Below are 7817 nucleotides of genomic sequence, written 5' to 3'. Positions count from 1 at the left end.
AAAATTTTTTAGGTACCAGGGATTGAGCCCTATGGCTCTATACCACTGAACCACATCCCTAACCCTTTCTTATTTTTTATTTTGCAACAGGATCTCACTAAGATGCTTAGGGCCTCACTAAGTTGCTCAGGCTGGCTTTGAACTTGCAAACCTCCTGCCTCCACCTCCTGAGTCTCTGGAATTACACACATGCACCACTGCGTCCCACACAAAATTATATTTTTATGAAAAGACACCCTTCTCAGCAGCTGCTTGTCATCCTGGACCAAGGCCACCCTTGTTACTGCATTGTTGCAGCCAATGATAATGGTTTCAAAGCACCTTATGTGGCCTTTGAAATACTGTCTTCCTTTGCCTCCTGGATGGGCCCCTTGACTCTCTTTGTTTGAGTATCTTGCATTCCCTATCCCTTCTAAAGACAGTGTTTGGAGAGCCACTCTCTGTTGTTACCTGTGTGGCAGAAACATCTACCTGTCTCTAGTTCCAAGCACCAAGTCAAGGGTGACAACTGAGAGAGACACCTTGCCATTTCAACCCTCTTGCTCAGCTGCCTTAAGAGATGCCCCATAGCAAGAAAAAGATAGACAAGTCAAATTTGAAGGCTGGGATTCAAATAGTCCTCAGCTAAAACCACCATTTGGTCTTAAAAATAATCCTAAGCCTGTTTTGACTGCAAACATAAGTGAAACAAATATGGGTGATTTCTGCTAAACACTTAAGAAAAAGGCACAGCCCAAACCAACAAAAACAAACAAAAAGGACTCTCTGGGTATAATCACAGTCACTCATGAGGCTGAGGCAGGAGGATGACAAGCTCCAGGCCAGCCTGTGTAAGATAGCAAGACCTATCTCAAATTTAATAAAGGGATGTGTCATGTGTGACTGCACATATGGTGTGATGCTACACCGTGTACCACCAGAGAAAGGAAAAGTTGTGCTGAAATTGTGTACAGTGAATCAAAATGCATTCTGCTGTCATATATGCCTAATTAGAATAGATAGATAGATAGATAGATAGATAGATAGATAGATAAGATTAGATAGATAGATAGATAGATAGATAGATAGATAGATAGATAGATAGATAGATAGATAGATAATGAAAGAAAAAAGTTCTAGTTACTTGAGGTTCATTATAGAGACTGTCATTTACTGAGATGACTGAAGAGAGTGGAGATATGGGGAATGGGAAAGAATGTTTTGGTGATTTGAGTTTTACAATATGATATGGTTTATCAATTTTCAAAGAATTAGAATAAAATTGCACTGAAGCTAAAAATAATAATAAATAAAAAGGGCTAGTGGTGGAGCTCGGTGGACAGCACCCTGGATTCAATCCCTAGAGCTGCAACACCATCACACACCAACAAATATCCCTTTTGCATTTTTTCATAGGCACTTGCGTCTGACAGGTTGCATGACTGTGCTCAACTTTTTAACTCTGATGCTCCCCAATTCCTGATTGGCTGTTACTCAAACTCTCTCCTTTCATTATGCTACAGAGAATTCCCTTATGGGCTCAAGAGATATAGAAACTGATTAGGGTTGATGCAGCCTGGGAAATATCCCACTTTGGGAAGAACTCAAAAGGCTCCAGATGACAGCCATCATGAAGACATGGACAGATGCCTTTGGCCCTGTTTCTATCTCTTATGTCCCTAAGAGCCCACCATTCACTTCTAGTGTTTACTCAGGTCTAGGTTTCTTTCCTTCCTTCCTTCCTGTCTCAGTGCAGGGGATGGAACCCAGGATCACTGGGTGAGTGTTCTACCACTGAGCTCCATGCCCAGTCCTTTTCATTTTTTATGTTGAGATACAGTCTTGCTAAGCTGCCCAGGCTGGCCTCGAGAGCACAATCATTTTGCTTCAGCCTCCTGAGTTGCTGCAATTACAGGAGTGGAAACCTGGATCTCTGTGTTTTTCATCTAGTAAACATGTTTGTTTTTCCTTTTGTTTTGTTTGCATGGACAATGAACCCCCAAGAATGATAAATTTCATTTTTCTTCCCTAATGCCAGAAACAGTTTAGAACCCTAGTGTCTCAAGCAGCAGCAAGACAGTGGAATTCCACCGGGGAAGTACCAGGACATTCTCAAAAACTATACTGTGTCTGACACGTCAGTGGATATTAAGAAACAGGCCAGGCCAGGCCTGGTGAGGGCATGCCTGTAATCCCAGAAGCTGGGGAGGCTGAGGCATGAGAATGGCAAGTTCAAGGCCAGCCTGGGAACTTATAAAGACCCTCAGCAACCCAGGGAGATCCTGGCTTAAAATACAAAATAAAAAATGATGGGAGGTAAATCCCCAGCAAAAGATAGATGTCGAAAGAGAAGTAAATGTCTGGGGATCAGTGACTTGGATAACATGTTTCTGTGATTGTTAACAACTTTGTTGGCTTCTAGGGCTTGGGATCAACTGATGGGCAAACTGGCCATAATGACTGAGATGGCTGTGATCATGTCTAGCTCTATCCCTATGCTATGTTTTGGTGCAATTTATCCCTCAAAGCTTCAGGTATTGGAAGCTTTGTGTGTTCTTAGAAAGGAATGGTTCTCCTGGGATGTTGGGTCCATCATTCTGAGAGTTGTTTACAAGCCTGACCCTGAGTCCCGGGTTGTTCTTTGGCTTCCTCCCACAGGCCAAACCAAGGGGGATTCCAGATTTTGGTCTTGTATCTTTCAGAACTGTTAGATAAATAAATCTCTTTTAAAAAAAATCAAAGCCTGTCTCAGGTATTTCATTACAGTAACAGAAAATGGACTAGAGTACCAATCATCTGAAGGGATTCTTTTGTAGGATAAATATTACCTCAGGTAGGAATCTCTAAATTGGAAAATTCACTTAATAATATTTTAGCAACTGTTACAAACAGTTTGAACCCTTTGAATTGCCTACTAGCAGTTCAGTCTGAGAGGGATTTGGCCTCAGGCAGACTCCAGAGAGGAAGTGATCTCTTTGTCCTGCCATTCATCAGGAAGGAGTTTGTGCCCTAATTAGTGAAAAGTGATGTTTCTGATAAAAAACAAAAAGTTTTTAAAGAATAAAGGGGTTCTTTTCATGAGATGAGAACATGCTTCACCATTGACTTATTCAGTTGGATAAATCTTGGTTCCTGGGAATCTTCATCCAGAGGAATTTTGCAGTCCGAGGCTATTATTCTCCTCATAGGTATGGTGCTTGCTCCCTGGTGCAATGCAATCTCTCAAAGGTGTTAAATGCTCTATGGCCAGGTACCATGGTGCACATCTATAATCCCAGCAACATGGAGGCTGAGAAAGGAGATTTGAAGGTTTCAAGCCAGTCTGGACAACTTAGAGAGACCCTGCCACAAAATTAAAAAAAAAAAAGGCTGGGGGTATTTCTCAGTAGTAAATTTTCCCAGGTTCAATCTCCAGTACTACACACACACACACACACACACACACACACACATGATCCAGCATCCACATGCATGCCAAATGATTGCTATCAGATTCAGACAACTCAAGGGAGCCAACGGTGACCATGTAATGGCTGAGGATATTCCATGACCAAAGTTTACCTGCTGATGATGCTACTGTAAAACACTGCAGAAACAAAATGAATTTATTTGTACCAAAACCTGACAAAAGTGGAGGCAGGGGACCATGCAAGAGAAGATCCTTAAGCTTGATATTTTGATCAAAGGAACTTTCAGGAGGACTCTGCCAAAACCACATAAACACACACACACACACACACACACACACACACACACACACACACACACTGCTCCCAAACCCCTGACTTTCCAAACAAGATCATAAGATTTTATCTTGGCTCCCAAGAGATTAATAAAACACAGAATGGGACCTGCAAACTCCTTTCTTCTGCACTCCAACAGATTATTATGGTTCATTCTTAAGCACATTTGGAAATTGGTGGACAAATGATACCAAAGATAATTCAAAATGGTGATAGCTTTCATGTGGAATGTTCCAGATGAACAACTGCCAAATAGCTGCACTCTAACAAGTACATTTTAAGCCAGGTGAGATGAGCCATGCATGTAATTCCACCTTCTCAGAAGGCTGAGGCAGGAGGATGGCAAGATTCATGCCAGACTTGGCAATTTGGCAAGCCTGTTTCAAAATAAAACAAAATGGACTGGGCGGGTGGCTTAGTGGTAGAGTACCCCTGGTTCAATGCTCAGTCCTAGAGCTGTGGGGAGTAACCTTTTATTATTTATTGTTTGATTGATCCTAGGAATTGAACTCAGGGGCACTTGACCACTGAGCCACATCCCCAGCCCTACTTTGTATTTTATTTAGAGACAGGGTCTCACTGAGTTGCTTAGTGCCTCGCCTTTGCTGAGGCGGGCTTTGAACTCTCAGTCTTCCTGTCTCAGCCTTCCTAGCTTCAGGTTGGTTTTAACAAGGTCTCTGATTACTTGGAAAAAAAACTGAGTCATCTCTGTTAAAATTTGAATTATTTTTCCTATGACACAACTTTCTTTTTTTTTGTTATTCATTAAAACAATTTTATTTTCACTTTTTTTTATTTATTTTTTATTGTTGGTTGTTCAAAACATTACATAGTTCTTGATATATCATATTTCACATTTTGATTCAAGTGGGTTATGAACTCCCATTTTACCCCGTATACAGCTTGCAGAATCACATCAGTTACACTTCCATTGATTTACATATTGATATACTCATGTCTGTTGTATTCTGCTGCCTTTCCTATCCTCTACTATCCCCCCCTTCCCTCCCCTCCCCTCTTCTCTCTCTACCCCCACTACTGTAATTCATTCCTCCCCCTTGTATTATTTTTACCTTTCCCCTCACTTCCTCTTGTATGTAATTTTGTATAACCCTGAGGGTCTCCTTCCATTTCCATGCAATTTCCCTTTTCTCTCCCTTTCCCTCCCACCTCTCCTCCTTGTTTAATGATGGTCTTCTTCTCGTGCTCTTCTTCCCTAGTCTGTTCTTAGTTACTATGACACAACTTTCTATATTAGCTTTCAAAATTTTTTATCACTCTTGCTAAATGACTTATCTTTCATAATGATCTAGGCCCTTACTTTCATTAAGTGCTTTAAACCTTTTGAGATTGTTGACTAACTTCTCTAGGATCAAATTCTACATTGTCACTTGACCTTGAGCTAACATTGGGATGTTCCACAGGGCTCCAGAATTTCTCAAGGTAATTCTAGAAGAAAGACATTAAGGCAATTAGCCTAATTTGTGAGATGGGAAGCCCTATCAAATAAGACATGATATAACCTTGTTCAAGTTACACTTATTTGGTTCTTTTATTAATATTTGCTTCAAAATTTCACTAAATTCATAAAAATTCTAATATATTTTCAGACATACTTCAGGACACTATATTAAAATGTATGCCAATCAAATCATCTTGTTAATAGCTGGTTAAAGCAAATTCTCAACACATTTTTTAAGCATGGGTATTCCAAGTGTTTATCAGAAAGTGTAACCATTTGGATTTTTTCCATAAAAGTAACTATAATCATCTTCATGCAAAAAAGTTTTTTAAAGAAGAAATGAAAAAGAAGAAAAATAACTCTAAATAGTGTATTTGAACACAGGTTTCTGATTTTTTTGTTTGCTTATTTATTTATCCATGTATTTATTTATACTTTTCATGCAAGGGTGCAAATCCAGGTTTTTCTGAATGCTAGGCAAACGCTCTACCTTTTAAAATTTTTAATTCAAAATAGGGTGTGGTGGTGCACACTTGTAATCCCATCTTCTTAGGATGCTAAGGCATGAGGATCTCAAATTTGACCCCAATCTGAGCAATTCAGTGAGAACCTGTCTAAATAAATAAATAAATAAATAAATAAATGGGCTGGGGATGTAGCTGATTATTAAACCCTCCCTTGGTTTAATCCCCACTGCTAGAGAAAATTGAAACTAAATAAAATCACCACCTAAATATTTTTTTAAATGAACGCCTAAACAAGAGGGAAATATAAATGGTGTCCAAATCAACAGGGAGTAACATGTGTCAAATCTTGATGAAGAGGAGCGAGGGTGCTTCGAGGAGAAGGTTGGTGGGCAGCACTGCCTCATGCAACTCTATCACAAACCTGTCAGCCACAACCTCAGCTGTGCATAAAACCTTCCCCAATCTGTACCCCCATGTTTTCTAGGAGGACACCTGGCCAGTTGCTGCCTGTTGTCCTTGAACTCAGGCCACCCTTGGTACTGAATCTGTGGAGCCAGTGATAATTGATTCAAAGCTGCCTTTGACTCCCTGTCTCCCTTTGCCTCCTGGATGGGGCTCTAACTCATCTTTCTTTGGGTGTCCTGCATTCCTGCCCTATTATGTCTGACTACACTTGTTCTTTGGAGAGCCACTGTCTGTTGTGACTTAGGTTCACAGTAACATCTACCTGCCTCCTGCTCCAAGTCAAGGGTGGTAAGAGAAGGCAGGGCTGTGGAGTGAAGTCACCCTTTCAGCTGGTGACACACAGACAAATGGCAGAGAAATTTAGAATTCAGAGACTAGACCTCAAAAGTTGTGGAGGCTAAAAAGCAATGAGGTCTCTGAAATAGCCTTAGCCCTACTTCACTACACACATAGGAGAAGAAATGTGGGTAATTTGTGGTAAGTCATTATGTGAAACAGAAACCAAAGATAACCTCAGCCAATTGTAAATATCCAACCAACATACGATTATGTGATATGAGCAGGAATATCTTCCAAAAAGAAACCCAAAAAGACCTTAATGGTTTAGATGATGTGTCTCCCAACAGCTCACATGTGACAATGTTTTCGAGGAGAAATGATTGGTTGATAGCCTTAACCTACTCAGTGAATCAATCCCTGATGGGATTAGTGATGAGTGGGGGTGGGTAGAGTGTGGCTGGAGGAAGCTGATCATTGGGGTTTGTGAATATGGGTTTATATTTTGTATCTGGCAAGTGGCCATCTCTCTCTCTCTCTCTCTCCCTCTGTTTTATAATGATGTGAGCCACTTCCCTCTGCCACACTCTTCCACCATGAAGTTCAGCCTCACCTTGGAGGTGAGGCCACAAGCAATGGACTGCTGTCTCTGGATTGAGACCGCTAAAACTATGAGTCCCCAAATAAACTTTTCCTCCTCTGTAGTTGTTGGGGTTCAGGGTTGTAGTGACAGCGTGAAAAACTGACTAACACAAAGACAGAACAACAAAGCAGAAATGCAATCCTGTAACTGCCACCAATCAAACCATTCCTTCTACATTTTCCCTGTAAGTCCTCCCTTCACATGGCTCATCATCCAAGCACTCCCTCTCTTTCTGTCTCTCTGTCCTCAATTCCTGAATTATGTTTTTCAGACTCTTCATATTTTCCTCTGTCTGTGTACTTCTCACAGCCCAAAGGGCTCTGGAAACTGCCTGGAGCCAAGTTTCCCTGGGAGATGTGCCCTGGGGGGTCCCTGATTCTGAAAGAAGGCTCTCAGGTGGTGGCTGTCCTGAAGTCAGGGACACCTGGTATCCAAACCTGTGTCTTTCTGTCCAACATTCCAAGTTGCCCACAGTTTTCACCCTCTGTGGATTTCAATTTTTTCTTCTGGTGGGGCATGGTGGCCCATGACTGTGATCCAAGTGACTCTGAAGACTGAGGGAGAAGGATGGGAAGTTTGAGGCCAACCTCAGAAACTTAGTGAGGACCTAAGCAATTTTTTGAGACCCTGTCTTAAAATAAAAAAAAAGGAGAAGGGCTAGGATGTGACTCAGTGGTAGAGCACCAATTGGTTCAATCCCCAGTTCAAACAGACAAACAGGACAAGTCTTGCCCCAAGTCTAGAAGACTGATTTCACCCTTTGTGTCCATTCTTTCTCCTGA

This window comes from Ictidomys tridecemlineatus, chromosome 8 (genome assembly GCF_052094955.1).
Source record: "Ictidomys tridecemlineatus isolate mIctTri1 chromosome 8, mIctTri1.hap1, whole genome shotgun sequence".
In the NCBI taxonomy this organism is placed as follows: domain Eukaryota; kingdom Metazoa; phylum Chordata; class Mammalia; order Rodentia; family Sciuridae; genus Ictidomys; species Ictidomys tridecemlineatus.
The sequence above is the reverse complement of the archived record's forward strand: the minus strand, read 5'-3'. Positions refer to the sequence as shown.